This window comes from Leuresthes tenuis, unplaced genomic scaffold, assembly GCF_036924035.1.
Source record: "Leuresthes tenuis unplaced genomic scaffold, fLeuTen1.0.hap1 SCAF_9, whole genome shotgun sequence".
Taxonomy (NCBI): domain Eukaryota; kingdom Metazoa; phylum Chordata; class Actinopteri; order Atheriniformes; family Atherinopsidae; genus Leuresthes; species Leuresthes tenuis.
The window spans coordinates 19,287,817-19,306,962 of record NW_027325363.1 but is presented as its reverse complement, the minus strand read 5'-3'; the positions used below and the strand labels follow the sequence as shown (position 1 = coordinate 19,306,962).

Below are 19,146 nucleotides of genomic sequence, written 5' to 3'. Positions count from 1 at the left end.
TGACTGAAAAACAAAAAGAACCAGGGTTTAGCAATGCACAGTTTAGTTCCAGACCTCAACTAAAACGATACACCTTTCAGTGGGCGCCATTGAAAGCCCCAAGGCATTTAAGGTAGTTTTACAGACACTAGAGTTTTTGTTAAATGAACAATGACAGAGAACATACTATGTGCATTTGTATTTTCCCAATTATCAAAGGGGCTAAGGAACAGACCAATTGTGTCATATCCTCGGAGTCGAGAAAGGAGCATGTGTTCTGCTTTCGGTATGATGGTTCTCCATTACTTACCATTTAAGGAAACAGGTCAGTTCGGCAAACAACAACCCTTAGTTAAGAGAATCAACGTTGTTGGCAGGACTCCAACCTGCGCGGGGAAACCCCAATGGATTTCAAATCCATCGCCTTAACCTCTCGGCCACAACAACTTACTGACATAGATCAAAAGTTTCAAAGAAAAGCCTACGTCAACAGATATTATTATTCTTTCGGTATGACGGTTCTCCATTTCTTATCCATCGCCTTAATCTCTCGGCCACGACAACTTTCTGGCCTTTTGGTAGACCAATAGATGGTCTACAACAGAATGACTGAAAAACAAAAAGAACCAGGGTTTAGCAATGCACAGTTTAGTTCCAGACCTCAACCAGAACGATACGCCTTTCAGTTGGCGCCATTGAAAGCCCCAAGGCATTTAAGGTAGTTTTACAGACACTAGAGTTTTTGTTAAATGAACAATGACAGAGAACATACTATGGGCATTTGTATTTTCCCAATTATCAAAGGGGCTAAGGAACAGACCAATTGTGTAATATCCTCGGAGTCGAGAAAGGAGCATGTGTTCTGCTTTCGGTATGACTGTTCTCCATTACTTACCATTTAAGGAAACAGGTCAGTTCGGCAAACAGCAACCCTTAGTTAAGAGAATCAACGTTGTTGGCAGGATTCGAACCTGCGCGGGGAAACCCCAATGGATTTCTAATCCATCGCCTTAACCTCTACGGCCAAAAATGGGGCAAAAGGGACTGCCCGAAAGGGGGGAAAAGGAAAAAAAGAGGAAGGAGGGGGGGAAAAGAGAGAAAAAGAAAAGGAGAAAAAAGGAGGAAAACGTACACTATATCCACTTTTCTCTATTCTCTTATCTTCTCAACATTGTTTACACACACCTCTGCACTTATTGCAAGGTTTATCATCCATTTAATTTTCATGTTTCTTGTGGGATTCGAACCTGTATTGTGGCAACACCCCAACATACCACAGTGCTTTGGACGTTACTAAAGCCTACTGTAGGGGGCAGCACACAAAATGTGTATAACTGTAAATGTAAATAAGTCTCCCATCATTTTTCCCCTCTTTTTTTGGTACACTCAATTATTTGAGAGACTAGTGTTATAATTGGCTTTGATCTTAGACATTATAAATTCATATTCTGTATTTTCCTAAATGTTCCTAGCTGGTACTTTTCCACTCTGCTCATACTGCACAATCGATGACCTTAAAAGGGTCCAAGACTTTAGAATGACATAAAAAACTGGGTCAGACAAAATATCTCTAGTAGAGTAGATAGGTCTGGTACATTAGATCCACGCCTAAAACAGCACTCACACATACACACACATTGTTTATCACATCCAAAGAACACAACAAGGACAGCAGCTGGCCTGATCAGGCCACTAAAAACTGGCCAATTATACTCTGACAAGTGTGAAAACAACTTCTGGGAGATAAAGCTGAATATAAATATGGAATGCTTCTTGATATCGGGGCTCGGCCTGACGGATTTCCTGCGGGAGCTCTGGCACTCCGAGTCCAGCTGCAATATACTTTACTATGTGACCACTGATAAATACTTTTTTAATAAACGATTTCTCCAGCTTGTTCTTGGGCTTCCAATGAAAAAATCGGGCTAACACTAGCTATCTATCTGTATCACTATTTGTGCAACACAAGTGAATGAAACAAATTCCAAATTGAGCAAAGAAAGTATTTTTAAAAAATCTTTGGTTGAGACAAAGAGTGTTGGGTTTTATTAATAAATGTAAAATAATTCTCCAAGTAATTCTGGCTTCACTTTTGACAATTGCATTAAATGGATGTCACTCACACTCACTGTCGTCCTGTTTTGCAAATGGAAATTAAATAAATTAAATTAAATAAAAACTGTTCTCGGTTCAAGTAAAATGATCAAACTTTATTAACATTGTAACAATAATCACACAGTAACAGACGAGCAATCATCTGCGAACAGACAGACAGACAGACAGACACTTAATGTAAACTTAACGCCGCAGTTAAAACGCCGCATGAAATGGAAGCTGTCCAAGCGCACTGCAGACCTCCATGGGTGGAAGAGTTTGACCACTGAAGACACACCTGTGAAAAACAAAGTCAGCCGCTGCCCAATTGCCAGTACCACTCCTCCCACAAGTGGAGTGGTAACAGTGTGTGTGTGTGTGGCACACAGTTTTTCAAACGTATATTTGATAAAGATCATTTTTACCCACCTGACTGGCTGCAGCAGTCCCGGTCAACATAGATGACCTCAGGTTCAGCTTGGCCCGCATTCTTGTATCGAGTGACGATGCCATGGCACAACTCTTCCAACCCTGCACCTTCACCCGTTGTCAGAACAGAGTTCAGAACCTGGCCAAACTCGTTGCCGATGTTTGTCATCCATGCAGCACTGTCCCCAATAGCACCAGCCAGCTTCTTGGTAATCTGTAAAACAAACACTACTTTCAAACTGTTTGTTGTAATTATACACATGTGCGTGTGTCAAACCGACATTCACGCACTTGCACCTGTTATCATATTCCTCTTTTTTTGGGGGGGGCAATAAATATAGCTTTCCCAGTGATAACTACTAATACAACCGATTCTCCGCAACAACCAAAAGATTCATCACACACAAGGCCTTGAAATTGATTTTGGTCAAGACAGACACATTTGATGACAATGTGGGGGAGGAGGTTTCAGAATATGAAGATCAAATTCAGAGTCTGACAGTGACTTTTAGAAGAGGATGACATTAATCATCAGCTATCTCCTAAATGAGAATGAACCACAGCTAGACAGCAGCAGGCCCCAGGACCAAGTGGTCAGCAGCCAAGCTGAGATTGAGATCTTACTTATGTTTTGTAAATGTTCAAAGTTCTAAAAAAGTTGTAAATGAATAATACATGATAGTTATACCAAAAAACCTTGTTGTTTATATTGCTTGAAATTGGGATGAAGTAAACATCTGTAGAGTATTTTAACATAAAATTGTTTGATTGTGTTGAATTAAAAACCCCAAAAATGCAGCGGGTCCACCAGACCAACAAACATTGCTTGAGTAACAAAAATATGACCAGAAAACAAGGGTTAATACATCTGGACACATCTGTCTGCTCTGCTCAAACACATAACCAGGCTCCGTTACCAGAGTGGAGAAAACGCCACAGATAGCCAATTAATTACTATTGCACTGACGGACAATAAATGCAAAAAAGACAGTTCAAATCTTAAGGCTTTCCCCGAGGAATCGGCAGAGTTTATAAGGCAAATAAACAAAAAAATAAGTTACTATTTGTCTTCTGATTCTGTCATATCACTAACATCCCCACCGTCGCCACACAATGCTGGTATGAACAGCGACGCTATTACAGGCAGAACTTCCATTGGCAAAATGGCTACGTTACAAGGAAGTTGAAATACAACTTGGATAAAGTGCCGAGAGGACGGAAGATTAAATTGCATATTGTTTGTCCCACGGTTTAACATTCGGCTTATACATGGCGTTACTTTTATGAGTATTAATCAAGTTTACAAACCTTGTTCCCGTGCTTGTCACAAGTGTATGCGAAGAAAAATATGGCCGACACTCAAAAGCGTTAACCGCGCCCCCTCCGACGTCACGTCACGTGTCCCTTTTGCCCCATTTTTGGCTGTGTTCGGACCTGTGTTCGGACCTTGTTCGGACCTTGTTCGGACCTCGTTAGGAAGTCTTTGATGTCGTTAGGAAAGTGTTCGGACCTTGTTCGGACCTGACAGAATGTGTTCGGAAGTGTTAGGACCTCTGAGGCAGTCCAAAAACCGGCGGGTACGGCCACAACAACTTGCTGAAATAGATCAAAAGGTTCAAAGAAAAGCATACGTCAACAGATATTATTATTCTTTCGGTATGACGGTTCTCCATTTCTTATCCATCGCCTTAATCTCTCGGCCACGACAACTTTCTGGCCTTTTGGTAGACCAATAGATGGTCTACAACAGAATGACTAAAAAGCAAAAAGAACCAAGGTTTAGCAATGCAGTTTAGTTCCAGACCTCAACCAAAACGATACACCTTTCAGTGGGCGCCATTGAAACCCCCAAGGCATTTAAGGTAGTTTTACAGACACTAGAGTTTTTGTTAAATGAACAATGACAGAGAACATACTATGTGCATTTGTATTTTCCCAATTATCAAAGGGGCTAAGGAACAGACCAATTGTGTCATATCCTCGGAGTCGAGAAAGGAGCATGTGTTCTGCTTTCGGTATGATGGTTCTCCATTACTTACCATTTAAGGAAACAGGTCAGTTCGGCAAACAACAACCCTTAGTTAAGAGAATCAACGTTGTTGGCAGGACTCCAACCTGCGCGGGGAAACCCCAATGGATTTCAAATCCATCGCCTTAACCTCTCGGCCACAACAACTTACTGACATAGATCAAAAGTTTCAAAGAAAAGCCTACGTCAACAGATATTATTATTCTTTCGGTATGACGGTTCTCCATTTCCTATCCATCGCCTTAATCTCTCGGCCACGACAACTTTCTGGCCTTTTGGTAGACCAATAGATGGTCTACAACAGAATGACTAAAAAGCAAAAAGATCCAAGGTTTAGCAATGCAGTTTAGTTCCAGACCTCAACCAAAACAATACACCTTTCAGTGGGCGCCATTGAAACCCCCAAGGCATTTAAGGTAGTTTTACAGACACTAGAGTTTTTGTTAAATGAACAATGACAGAGAACATACTATGTGCATTTGTATTTTCCCAATTATCAAAGGGGCTAAGGAACAGACCAATTGTGTCATATCCTCGGAGTCGAGAAAGGAGCATGTGTTCTGCTTTCGGTATGATGGTTCTCCATTACTTACCATTTAAGGAAACAGGTCAGTTCGGCAAACAACAACCCTTAGTTAAGAGAATCAACGTTGTTGGCAGGACTCCAACCTGCGCGGGGAAACCCCAATGGATTTCAAATCCATCGCCTTAACCTCTCGGCCACAACAACTTACTGACATAGATCAAAAGTTTCAAAGAAAAGCCTACGTCAACAGATATTATTATTCTTTCGGTATGACGGTTCTCCATTTCTTATCCATCGCCTTAATCTCTCGGCCACGACAACTTTCTGGCCTTTTGGTAGACCAATAGATGGTCTACAACAGAATGACTGAAAAACAAAAAGAACCAGGGTTTAGCAATGCACAGTTTAGTTCCAGACCTCAACCAGAACGATACGCCTTTCAGTTGGCGCCATTGAAAGCCCCAAGGCATTTAAGGTAGTTTTACAGACACTAGAGTTTTTGTTAAATGAACAATGACAGAGAACATACTATGGGCATTTGTATTTTCCCAATTATCAAAGGGGCTAAGGAACAGACCAATTGTGTAATATCCTCGGAGTCGAGAAAGGAGCATGTGTTCTGCTTTCGGTATGACTGTTCTCCATTACTTACCATTTAAGGAAACAGGTCAGTTCGGCAAACAGCAACCCTTAGTTAAGAGAATCAACGTTGTTGGCAGGATTCCAACCTGCGCGGGGAAACCCCAATGGATTTCTAATCCATCGCCTTAACCTCTCGGCCACAACAACTTGCTGAAATAGATCAAAAGGTTCAAAGAAAAGCATACGTCAACAGATATTATTATTCTTTCGGTATGACGGTTCTCCATTTCTTATCCATCGCCTTAATCTCTCGGCCACGACAACTTTCTGGCCTTTTGGTAGACCAATAGATGGTCTACAACAGAATGACTAAAAAGCAAAAAGAACCAAGGTTTAGCAATGCAGTTTAGTTCCAGACCTCAACCAAAACGATACACCTTTCAGTGGGCGCCATTGAAACCCCCAAGGCATTTAAGGTAGTTTTACAGACACTAGAGTTTTTCTTAAATGAACAATGACAAGGAACATACTATGTGCATTTGTATTTTCCCAATTATCAAAGGGGCTAAGGAACAGACCAATTGTGTCATATCCTCGGAGTCGAGAAAGGAGCATGTGTTCTGCTTTCGGTATGACGGTTCTCCATTACTTACCATTTAAGAAAACAGGTCAGTTCGGCAAAGAGCAACCCTTAGTTAAGAGAATCAACATTGTTGGCAGGACTCGAACATGCGCGGGGAAACCCCAATGGATTTCTAATCCATCGGCTTAACCTCTCGGCCACAACAACTTGCTGACATAGATCAAAAGGTTCAAAGAAAAGCATACGTCAACAGATATTATTTCTACAAGCAATTATACCTCCATTGAATAATAGCATATATGGCAACAGATAGTCTACGACAGAATGACTGAAAAACATCGCCTTAACCAAAGTCCTGTGCAACGGCTTGGGAGTGAAACCCAAGTCACCAGCTTGGAGAGCAGCTCGACTCACCAATTTACCTCCATGGCATTTCAGCATGGGCACCATTGAAATGGGCGCCAATGACACGATTTCTATAGACACTGAATTTTTGTTAAACGATGACAGAGAACTTACTATGTGCATTTGTATTTTCCTAATTATCAAGGGGGCAAAGGAACTGACCAATTGTTTAATATCCTAGGAGTCGAGAAAGGAGCATGTGTTCTTCTTTCGGTATGACGGTTCTCCATTTCTTATCCATCGCCTTAATCTCTCGGCCACGACAACTTTCTGGCCAACAAAGGTTTAGCAATGCACAGTTTAGTTCCAGACCTCAACTAAAACGATACACCTTTCAGTGGGCGCCATTGAAAGCCCCAAGGCATTTAAGGTAGTTTTACAGACACTAGAGTTTTTGTTAAATGAACAATGACAGAGAACATACTATGTGCATTTGTATTTTCCCAATTATCAAAGGGGCTAAGGAACAGACCAATTGTGTAATATCCTCGGAGTCGAGAAAGGAGCATGTGTTCTGCTTTCGGTATGACGGTTCTCCATTACTTACCATTTAAGGAAACAGGTCAGTTCGGCAAAAAGGAACCCTTAGTTAAGAGAATCAATGTTGTTGGCAGGACTGGAACCTGCGCGGGGAAACCCCAATGGATTTCTAATCCATCGCCTTAACCTCTCGGCCACAACAACTTGCTGACATAGATCAAAAGGTTCAAAGAAAAGCATACGTCAACAGATATTATTTCTACAAGCAATTATACCTCCATTGAATAACAGCATATATGGCAACAGATAGTCTACGACAGAATGACTGAAAAACATCGCCTTAACCAAAGTCCTGTGCAATGGCTTGGGAGTCAAACCCAAGTCACCAGCTTGGAGAGCAGCTCGACTCACCAATTTACCTCCATGGTTTCAGCATGGGCGCCATTGAAATGGGCGCCAATGACACGATTTCTATAGACACTGAATTTTTGTTAAACGATGACAGAGAACATACTATGTGCATTTGTATTTTCCTAATTATCAAGGGGGCAAAGGAACTGACCAATTGTTTAATATCCTAGGAGTCGAGAAAGGAGCATGTGTTCTTCTTTCGGTATGACGGTTCTCCATTTCTTATCCATCGCCTTAATCTCTCGGCCACGACAACTTTCTGGCCTTTTGGTAGACCAACAGATGGTCTACAACAGAATGACTGGAAAACAAAAAGAACAAAGGTTTAGCAATGCACAGTTTAGTTCCAGACCTCAACTAAAACGATACACCTTTCAGTGGGCGCCATTGAAAGCCCCAAGGCATTTAAGGTAGTTTTACAGACACTAGAGTTTTTGTTAAATGAACAATGACAGAGAACATACTATGTGCATTTGTATTTTCCCAATTATCAAAGGGGCTAAGGAACAGACCAATTGTGTCATATCCTCGGAGTCGAGAAAGTAGCATGTGTTCTGCTTTCGGTATGATGGTTCTCCATTACTTACCATTTAAGGAAACAGGTCAGTTCGGCAAACAACAACCCTTAGTTAAGAGAATCAACGTTGTTGGCAGGACTCCAACCTGCGCGGGGAAACCCCAATGGATTTCAAATCCATCGCCTTAACCTCTCGGCCACAACAACTTACTGACATAGATCAAAAGTTTCAAAGAAAAGCCTACGTCAACAGATATTATTATTCTTTCGGTATGACGGTTCTCCATTTCTTATCCATCGCCTTAATCTCTCGGCCACGACAACTTTCTGGCCTTTTGGTAGACCAATAGATGGTCTACAACAGAATGACTGAAAAACAAAAAGAACCAGGGTTTAGCAATGCACAGTTTAGTTCCAGACCTCAACCAGAACGATACGCCTTTCAGTTGGCGCCATTGAAAGCCCCAAGGCATTTAAGGTAGTTTTACAGACACTAGAGTTTTTGTTAAATGAACAATGACAGAGAACATACTATGGGCATTTGTATTTTCCCAATTATCAAAGGGGCTAAGGAACAGACCAATTGTGTAATATCCTCGGAGTCGAGAAAGGAGCATGTGTTCTGCTTTCGGTATGACTGTTCTCCATTACTTACCATTTAAGGAAACAGGTCAGTTCGGCAAACAGCAACCCTTAGTTAAGAGAATCAACGTTGTTGGCAGGATTCGAACCTACGCGGGGAAACCCCAATGGATTTCTAATCCATCGCCTTAACCTCTCGGCCAAAAATGGGGCAAAAGGGACTGCCCGAAAGGGGGGAAAAGGAAAAAAAGAGGAAGGAGGGGGGGGCAAGAGAGAAAAAGAAAAGGAGAAAAAAAGGAAGAAAACGTACCCTATATCCACTTTTCTCTATTCTCTTATCTTCTCAACATTGTTTACACACACCTCTGCACTTATTGCAAGGTTTATCATCCGTTTAATTTTCATGTTTCTTGTGGGATTCGAACCTGTATTGTGGCAACACCCCAACATACCAGAGTGCTTTGGACGTTACTAAAGCCTACTGTAGGGGGCAGCACACAAAATGTGTATAACTGTAAATGTAAATAAGTCTCCCATCATTTTTCCCCTCTTTTTTTGGTACACTCAATTATTTGAGAGACTAGCTATCTATCTGTATCACTATTTGTGCAACACAAGTGAATGAAACAAATTCCAAATTGAGCAAAGAAAGTATTTTAAAAAAATCTTTGGTTGAGACAAAGAGTGTTGGGTTTTGTTAATAAATGTAAAATAATTCTCCAAGTAATTCCGGCTTCACTTTTGACAATTGCATTAAATGGATGTCACTCACACTCACTGTCGCCCTGTTTTTCAAATGGAAATTAAATAAAAATGTGAAGGCTGTTCTTGGTTCAAGTAAAATTATCAAACTTTATTACTAACAATAATAACACAGTAACAGACGAGCAATCATCTGCGAACAGACAGACAGACAGACAGACAGACAGGCAGACAGACAGACAGACACTTAACGTAAACTGTCCTTCCACTGATCCAGGTTCAGTCCTGAGGCTGGACAGTACCACCGTCCCTTCAGCTGGGTGTGTCCAGTCCCTTTATTTTTTTCCAGGCCACACTCCTTGCAGGTGTAATGATACTTTTCCTTTGCCAGCCGTTTCCGTGGTGGCTCCCCCCTCGTCGCTAGCTCCTCATCTTCCTGGGCAGCTTTATGTAGTCTCCAGGCACGTTGCCTTGGCTCAGATGGAAGGCACGTTTGCTGGTGAGCAGGAGCTTGCTGGTGAGCAGGAGCTTGCTGGTGAGCAGGAGCTTGCTGGTGAGCAGGAGCTTGCTGGTGAGGAGGAGCTTGCAGGAACGGAGGAGCTTGGTGGAATGGAGAAGCTTGGTGGAATGGAGGAGCTTGCTGGTAAGGAGAAGCTTGGTGGAATGGAGGAGCTTGGTGGAATGGAGGAGCTTGGTGGAATGGCCCAAATTGTGGAGGGAATGGGGGAGGAGGAAATGGTGGATAAAACACAGGCCTGTTTGCTGTCAGAGTGCGCTTGCGGGGGAAAGCTTCCCCCTCGTGGTTTTCAGGCTCTGCAAAAGTCATCACTTCATGCTGGGGCACAGGGGCAGCCGGAAGTGCATTTGCTGGAGGGAGAGACTCCTTGGCCAGGTGCACATGTTTAGGAAGTGAAGTGCCTTGCAGCAGCATGTCCCTGTCCTTCCTTTTATCCCTCCTAAGCAGCCTACAAGACAAACATTCATTATTTTAAACATGTGAGCATATCCCCCTAAGGTTATACCATATACAAGCATGCAGTTGGCGGTTTTTCTTGAGGTGAAATCTTTATATAGTGTTTATCTTGATTGTATGGGAAAGGTAAACGAAATAGCACACACCATAGAGAGACAGTGGTGTTATTAACTGGCACCAAAACCAAGTTGGTCTGACCCAGGACAACCCTGCTGTCCTCCAGCAGCTGTTTGACATGGCTGTAGGCACTAACAATGGACTGAGCGATGGGCATTGTTTTCCCCTTTGCGTCCCGTGGCCGGTTGCGTGCTTGCTCAAATTCTTTAAAGAGTCTGAGACAAACACACTCACTGACCCTGTGTGCTTCAGGGTCCTGGGCTGCTTGGCCATGAGTCATGTATAGTCTGTGGGAGAGAAAGATGATATGAACTGGACTGTGAACAAGGATGTAAAGTCATAAAGAACAGGGACTGCAATAAAATAATTTACACTTAATAAATACTTGTCACAATGATGAGTGCTGTCTAATTCAATGACTTGTATTGAACCAAAATGAGAGCAAATTGTGCTCAAACACCTCTCTGCCGCCTGCTGTCCAGGAGCAGAGCCACTCGGCTTCCTGGATGCTCTCCATGGTCCTCCTGATGCGCATCCTTTCTTTTTAGCCTTCTGCGTGTACCTAAACTGTGAAAGAGACCTCCATATGCTTTATTCATTCCATGGAATCTGCGTTTAATCATGGTGTACAAAATAATTACTATTTGTACCTTGAAGGCGCCTTGTCCATGGCATGGAGAGCAGTGTACAGGTGCACTATGTCTGCCTCCTCCTTGGCTGACAAGGCAGTGATTGTCCGGTTCAAACCAACTAGGTAGGCTGCCAGTGCATCAACTGCCTCCCATCCCACAACACCTCTGGAGTCACATTGGCTGGTCTGAAAAGTGATAAAAAGAAAAAAAAACAAGCAAATAAATGTACACTCTTGTTTCTAATTATGTCAGCAATGCTGATTTTAAATTGATTTATCTTATTAAAATCTAACCAGATTTTCTTCGGTTAAATATTGTGTTTTTGAGTAAGGTGTTACAGAAAGTGTTATTGACCTCTGTGTTGAGGGGTCCGGGTTCAGTGTCACCCTCCGACAACACCTGGTCTTCCACAGGACTTGAAGGATTGGGATCACCAGCCCCAAGCTCAGCTGACTGGCAGAGAGCAGCGTCAGGCTCACCCTCATCCCAGGGATCACCAGACCCAAGATCACCTGGCATGTTTACTGTGGCATCTGGCTCATCCTCGTCCTCCTCAAGCACCTGGGAGGGGATTTCAGGCATCTGCTGTGGAGCAAGCAGGTCACCTCTGTTGGTCTGGGCCAATAGATACTCCACAGCAATGCGCTCCCCTGTAACCAGTATAAATACAAAGATCAAGAACGGACCTACATACACACATCTATCTCCTACATGTATAGCACAATCTTAAGAAAAACAGGAGAGGATGTAATAATCTGGTCTACCAGTGTTGCTCTGAGATCTTTCTTACCAGTAGGTTTCCCGGGTGGGGTGAACTCGGGAACCAGAGCACAACCATGGACCCGCTGGCTCATGTTGTTGAGGTGAGACATCAACCGGACATCAAAGGTTCGGAGGGTTGAGGCCCCCTCCACAGCTACTGCCTCCTTGGCCCGGCCCATGTTCCACCTTGATGCGCCCTCCAGCATGTACATCTGCATGTGCACTGCATTGCACCGCCAGCCTAAGAAACAAAATACTCAACCATTATTGTAAAGTGAAGACACATGAATACCCGACAGTGATAATTGTGTCATTTCGAATAATTACAACACATTCTCTGTCATAAATAGAAAAGAACATAAAAAAAAGGCACAATACAGATGTGAATGTACCTGGAATGAAAGCACACTGGTGTCGGTGAAAACTCTCCAGGGAGGAGGATCCTCTACCACACCTAAGGATGTCCAGCTCTTTGCCGCCCTTCTGGAGAGTCCCCACCTTTGTGTACAGAGCAACACCTGCAGGGTCTTGGAGGCACTCCAGGTGCTTCTGCTGCACCTCCCAAACGTGGCGCATGCTTTCATGGTTCACCAGATGCAGCCCTGTGGTGTCTGTCAGCTCCCACACTGATTCCAGCAGCCCTGAAATCATGCTCCTCATTTCTTCCACTCCACGCGTCCTTCTCCTGCAGTGCCTCTTCAGTTCCCCTGGGCTGATGGTGGCCATGAGCTGTTCCTCGGTGGGAGCATGTCCACTGTGGCTGCTCTTCCACTCTGCTCTCTTGGCCTCCTTCAGGCGATGCACATCCTCCTGGTCCCATTCGAAGAGACAGAAGGAAAGCTTGGTGCAAAAGATGCCATACAGAGGGTGGTGTTCTGTAGTGAGGCCGCAGTTAAAACGTCGCATAAAATGGAAGCTGTCCAAGCGCACTGCAGACTTCCATGGGTGGAAGAGTTTCACCACTGAAGACACACCTGTGAAAAACAAAGTCAGCCGCTGCCCAATTGCCAGTACCACTCCTCCCACAAGTGGAGTGGTAACAGTGTGTGTGCGTGGCGTTTTTCAAACGTATATTTGATAAAGAATTTTATAATTTTTACCCACCTGACTGGCTGCAGCAGTCCCGGTCAACATAGATGACCTCAGGTTCAGCTTGGCCCGCATTCTTATATCGAGTGACGATGCCATGGCACAACTCCTCCAACCCTGCACCTTCACCCGTTGTCAGAACAGAGTTCAGAACCTGGCCAAACTCGTTGCCGATGTTTGTCATCCATGCAGCGCTGTCCCCAATAGCGCCAGCCAGCTTCTTGGTGATCTGTAAAACAAACACTACTTTCAAACTGTTTGTTGTAATTATACACGTTCTATTTTCCATATTTTTTTACTGTTGAAACCCTAACCTTCTTTGTTGAACCCATCTTAAGAATTCTACCATAGGTAGAGGTGATCACTCCCTTCATCTCATCCAGATGGCTGAGGATGTCGTTGGAGTGGACTGTCTCAAACCATCGGGCAAGTGGAAGGGGCCTGAAGGGTGGTGGAGGACTATGGACAGCTGCGGAGGGGACGAAGGTAGCCATCTTCGTATGGCGCTCACAGTCTGAGAGGTAGCGGATGGTCTGACGTGCCCACTCCTCGCTGTGCGCTTCCTCTATCGCAGACTGGAGGTAGGAGGAACTGTTACCACTGGTCCTCGGCTTCAGGAAAGTCATGCATTTCCGGTCCAGAGCCAGCTGTGTTGTGAGGACAGCAGGGAACAGGCTCCTGTGTGCCACATCCAGCTGGGAGAGCATATCCTGGCTCCATGGGCAGACAGGCTGAGAGCACTTGCTGCAACGTGGATAGTCCCCTCCCACTAGGTAGTAGCGGCTGTCCACATCAATCACCTCTCTGACCTTTCTGTAAATCCCAGAGCTGTTCATTTTTCGGGAACATTGTGGGCATTTAAGTGGAATCCCCCACATCCTCATTGGTGCCCAGATGAACATCCTCTGCCGGTAGTACCACCCAGGCTCAGGAGGAGATGGTTTGGGCTCCAGTGGTGGGTGAAACCAACATGCTTTTATGTTCCTTTTCAGCTGGCCTGTGGGCTCATATAGGCATTTTGCAATCCACACCTGATCTGCTTCCTGGATAACCTTACGAAATTGTTCAGGAAGAAAACCTTTCCAATTAGCAAAAGTTGGTCTCAGTGGAGTTGCAGTGTGGTGTGGTGTTGCAGAGCTACTTGAAGGGGGGAGCAGAGATGGCACTTGCTTAGGTGGTAATAGAGTTGGCTTTTGCGGTGAGATTAATGCTGAATAGTGAACCGCTTGTATATGGTTCAAAAGACCAACAGTACCCTGCACCTTGGCCCCACAGGTGTCACACATCTCCTCTGTATGGTGGTCAGACAGGTGTTCAGAGAATTTTTCTCCTTCCACAAACTCGTTGCACTTGTAACACTGCACTCCCTGTCTTGCCACTGATGGTCCTGCCACTGATGGTCCTGCCACTGATGGTCCTGCCACTGATGGTCCTGCCACTGCGTCTCCTCTCCCTGCCTCTGTGTTGTCTCCAATACCCCCTGCCTGCGTGTCTCCTCTCCCTGCCTCTGTGTTGTCTCCTCCCCCTGCCTCCGTGTCTCCTTTCCCTGTCTCCATGCCTCCTCTGCCTAACTCCGCGCAGACTCGGACTTGCCCTGCCTCCATCTCAACTGCTCCTGCCTCACTAGAGCCAGCGCCTGATGACAGATCTGCTGGCTGGGGGGGGGGGGGGGGGGGGGGGGTACAAAAAGAGGGCCATGCTACATGCAACTAAGAACACACTAAGAACACTAGTAGTTTTCTCTAATTGTGCAGATATATATTGTTCAATAAATGAATGCACATGCTACAGTGAATCATCATGACTTAATAAATAATTTCACCTACCTTATGAAACCCACAGGAGCACCGAAGCCTTCTCCCAAACAGATCCTTTGTGTGGCTCTGCAGGGGGCAAGCATCTATTTGCTCCAAGGCCTTTTTCCATTTCTTGGCCCCTGGTCGTTTGCCAGTGGAGAAATGGTACTGGCCCTGGGCATATTTTGTACAGATGTCCTTCCAGTATGTGTCCGGTTTTCCTGTCTTGGTCATCTACAAACATTAAATATAAAACAGGTTAATGTCAAGCCAGGCTATGTGTGCGTACAGACAGACAGACAGAGCGGAGATTATACAGGTATGTATGTATGTAGGTAGGTACATAATTTATGTATATATATATCTAGTTATGTTTTGCATTACTGTTTTATTGTTGTTGAAATACTTTGTAAATGTATGTTTTAAAATATTATATATGAATGAAGTTATTATTATTATCATCATTACTATTATTACACACACAGACAGATGTAAAACTTAAACTTGGCACAATTAAGCATGTTTAATTGTGTGTGGTTTGGGTCTGTGGGACGTTTTGATTTTTTTATCACAAGAAAGACTTTTTCTTGTGATAAAAAAATCAAAACGTGTGATGACAATTGTGATCACAGTGATGACAATTATTTTTTTATATTATATCGGACCTAGGTCTAATAAATGTGTGGAACTTGTAGGCCCTGTGTCCCTAAACTCTGTCCTCCTCCTCTCTTGGCCAGCTGATAGTGTGTGTGTATGTGTGTGAGCGCACGTGTGCGTGGCTGTGCGTGTGTCAAACCGACATTCACGCACCTGCACCTGCACCTGTTATCATATTCCCGCACATTTTTCATTTTCCCTCTTTTTTTCCCCTCCTCTTTTTTTTTTGAAGGGGGGGGGGGGGGGGGGGGGGGGGCAATAAATATAGCTTTCCCAGTGATAACTACTAATACAACCGATTCTCTGCAACAACCAAAAGCTTCATTGCACACAAGGCCTTGAAATTGATTTTGGTCAAGACAGAGGTTTCAGAATATGAAGATCAAATTCAGAGTCTGACAGTGACTTTTAGAAGAGGATGACATTAATCATCAGCTATATCCTAAACGAGAATGAACCACAGCTAGACAGCAGCAGGCCCCAGGACCAAGTGGTCAGCAGCCGAGCTGAGATTGAGATCTTACTTATGTTTTGTAAATGTTCAAAGTTCTAAAAAAGTTCAAATGAATAATACATGATAGTTATACCAAAAAACCTTGCTTCATTTGCACATTTCTTGAATGTTTTCCATCCTTTTTATTTTTTAATCACAATTTACTGAAAAAAACGAATTGCACTTTAATACATAAATGTGATCATATTACATGTTAATCATGTATGTTGTTTATATTAATTGTAATTGGGATGAAGTAAATATCTGTAAAGTATTTTAACATAAAATTGTTTGATTGTGTTTAATGAAAAACCCCAAAAATGCAGCGGGTCCACCAGAGCAACAAACATTGCCTGAGTAACAAAAATATGACCAGAACACAAGGGTTAATACATCTGGACACATCTGTCTGCTCTGCTCAAACACATAACCAGGCTCCGTTACCAGAGTGGAGAAAACGCCACAGATAGCCGACGAATTACTATTGCACTGACGGACAATAAATGCAAAAAGAATAGTTAACATCTTAAGGCTTTCCCCGAGGAATCGGCATAGTTTATACGGCAAATAAACAAAAAAATAAGTTACTATTTGTCTTCTGATTCTGTCATATCACTAACATCCCCACCGTCGCCACACAATGCTGGTATGAACAGCGACGCTATTACAGGCAGAACTTCCATTGGCAAAATGGCTACGTTACAAGGAAGTTGAAATACAACTTGGATAAAGTGCCGAGAGGACGGAAGATTAAATTGCATATTGTTTGTCCCACGGTTTAACATTCGGCTTATACATGGCGTTACTTTTATGAGTATTAATCAAGTTTACAAACCTTGTTCCCGTGCTTGTCACAAGTGTATGCGAAGAAAAATATGGCCGACACTCAAAAGCGTTAACCGCGCCCCCTCCGACGTCACGTCACGTGTCCCTTTTGCCCCATTTTTGGCTGTGTTCGGACCTGTGTTCGGACCTTGTTCGGACCTTGTTCGGACCTTGTTCGGACCTCTTTGATGTCGTTAGGAAAGTGTTCGGACCTTGTTCGGACCTGACAGAATGTGTTCGGAAGTGTTAGGACCTCTGAGGCAGTCCAAAAACCGGCGGGTACGGCCACAACAACTTGCTGACATAGATCAAAAGGTTCAAAGAAAAGCATACGTCAACAGATATTATTATTCTTTCGGTATGACGGTTCTCCATTTCTTATCCATCGCCTTAATCTCTCGGCCACGACAACTTTCTGGCCTTTTGGTAGACCAATAGATGGTCTACAACAGAATGACTGAAAAACAAAAAGAACCAGGGTTTTCTAATCCATCGCCTTAACCTCTCGGCCTTAACCTCTCTTGCCACAACAACTTGCTGACATAGATCAAAAGGTTCAAAGAAAAGCATACGTCAACAGATATTATTTCTACAAGCAATTATACCTCCATTGAATAACAGCATATATGGCAACAGATAGTCTACGACAGAATGACTGAAAAACATCGCCTTAACCAAAGTCCTGTGCAATGGCTTGGGAGTCAAACCCAAGTCACCAGCTTGGAGAGCAGCTCGACTCACCAATTTACCTCCATGGCATTTCAGCATGGGCGCCATTGAAATGGGCGCCAATGACACGATTTCTATAGACACTGAATTTTTGTTAAACGATGACAGAGAACATACTATGTGCATTTGTATTTTCCTAATTATCAAGGGGGCAAAGGAACTGACCAATTGTTTAATATCCTAGGAGTCGAGAAAGGAGCATGTGTTCTTCTTTCGGTATGACGGTTCTCCATTTCTTATCCATCGCCTTAATCTCTCGGCCACGACAACTTTCTGGCCTTTTGGTAGACCAACAGATGGTCTACAACAGAATGACTGGAAAACAAAAAGAACAAAGGTTTAGCAATGCACAGTTTAGTTCCAGACCTCAACTAAAACGATACACCTTTCAGTGGGCGCCATTGAAAGCCCCAAGGCATTTAAGGTAGTTTTACAGACACTAGAGTTTTTGTTAAATGAACAATGACAGAGAACATACTGTGTGCATTTGTATTTTCCCAATTATCAAAGGGGCTAAGGAACAGACCAATTGTGTAATATCCTCGGAGTCGAGAAAGGAGCATGTGTTCTGCTTTTGGTATGACGGTTCTCCATTACTTACCATTTAAGGAAACAGGTCAGTTCGGCAAAAAGGAACCCTTAGTTAAGAGAATCAACGTTGTTGGCAGGATTCGAACCTGCGCGGAGAAACCCCAATGGATTTCAAATCCATCGCCTTAACCTCTCGGCCACAACAACTTGCTGAAATAGATCAAAAGGTTCAAAGAAAAGCATACGTCAACAGATATTATTATTCTTTCGGTATGACGGTTCTCCATTTCTTATCTATCGCCTTAATCTCTCGGCCACGACAACTTTCTGGCCTTTTGGTAGACCAATAGATGGTCTACAACAGAATGACTAAAAAGCAAAAAGAACCAAGGTTTAGCAATGCAGTTTAGTTCCAGACCTCAACCAAAACGATACACCTTTCAGTGGGCGCCATTGAAAGCCCCAAGGCATTTAAGGTAGTTTTACAGACACTAGAGTTTTTGTTAAATGAACAATGACAGAGAACATACTATGTGCATTTGTATTTTCCCAATTATCAAAGGGGCTAAGGAACAGACCAATCGGTATGACGGTTCTCCATTTCTTACCATTCATGGCAACAGGTCAGTTCGGCAAACAGCAACCCTTAGTTAAGAGAATCAACGTTGTTGGCAGGATTTGAACATGCGCGGGGAAACCCCAATGGATTTCTAATCCATCGCCTTAACCTCTCGGCCACAACAACTTGCTGACATAGATCAAAAGGTTCAAAGAAAAGCATACGTCAACAGATATTATTTCTACAAGCAATTATACCTCCATTGAATAACAGCATATATGGCAACAGATAGTCTACGACAGAATGACTGAAAAACATCGCCTTAACCAAAGTCCTGTGCAATGGCTTGGGAGTCAAACCCAAGTCACCAGCTTGGAGAGCAGCTCGACTCACCAATTTACCTCCATGGCATTTCAGCATGGGCGCCATTGAAATGGGCGCCAATGACACGATTTCTATAGACACTGAATTTTTGTTAAACGATGACAGAGAACATACTATGTGCATTTGTATTTTCCTAATTATCAAGGGGGCTAAGGAACAGACCAATTGTGTAATATCCTCGGAGTCGAGAAAGGAGCATGTGTTCTGCTTTCGGTATGACTGTTCTCCATTACTTACCATTTAAGGAAACAGGTCAGTTCGGCAAACAGCAACCCTGAGT

At 43.4% G+C, this 19,146-nt stretch overlaps 8 non-coding genes across 8 annotated transcripts; all 8 read right to left on the bottom strand.

The window, feature by feature from the left end:
• Positions 1-344: 344 nt before the first annotated feature.
• Positions 345-426, bottom strand: trnas-uga (transfer RNA serine (anticodon UGA)). Its single transcript has one exon. It is a non-coding gene; the product is annotated as a tRNA-Ser (tRNA).
• Positions 427-4,596: 4,170 nt separating this feature from the next.
• On the bottom strand, positions 4,597-4,678 carry trnas-uga (transfer RNA serine (anticodon UGA)). Its single transcript has one exon. It is a non-coding gene; the product is annotated as a tRNA-Ser (tRNA).
• Positions 4,679-5,179: 501 nt separating this feature from the next.
• On the bottom strand, positions 5,180-5,261 carry trnas-uga (transfer RNA serine (anticodon UGA)). The gene has a single exon. It is a non-coding gene; the product is annotated as a tRNA-Ser (tRNA).
• Positions 5,262-5,764: 503 nt separating this feature from the next.
• trnas-aga (transfer RNA serine (anticodon AGA)) lies at positions 5,765-5,846 on the bottom strand. Its single transcript has one exon. It is a non-coding gene; the product is annotated as a tRNA-Ser (tRNA).
• Positions 5,847-7,229: 1,383 nt separating this feature from the next.
• On the bottom strand, positions 7,230-7,311 carry trnas-aga (transfer RNA serine (anticodon AGA)). Its single transcript has one exon. It is a non-coding gene; the product is annotated as a tRNA-Ser (tRNA).
• An 849-nt stretch (positions 7,312-8,160) lies between these two features.
• trnas-uga (transfer RNA serine (anticodon UGA)) lies at positions 8,161-8,242 on the bottom strand. The gene has a single exon. It is a non-coding gene; the product is annotated as a tRNA-Ser (tRNA).
• A 9,806-nt stretch (positions 8,243-18,048) lies between these two features.
• Positions 18,049-18,130, bottom strand: trnas-uga (transfer RNA serine (anticodon UGA)). Its single transcript has one exon. It is a non-coding gene; the product is annotated as a tRNA-Ser (tRNA).
• Positions 18,131-18,586: 456 nt separating this feature from the next.
• On the bottom strand, positions 18,587-18,668 carry trnas-aga (transfer RNA serine (anticodon AGA)). Its single transcript has one exon. It is a non-coding gene; the product is annotated as a tRNA-Ser (tRNA).
• Positions 18,669-19,146: the final 478 nt, after the last annotated feature.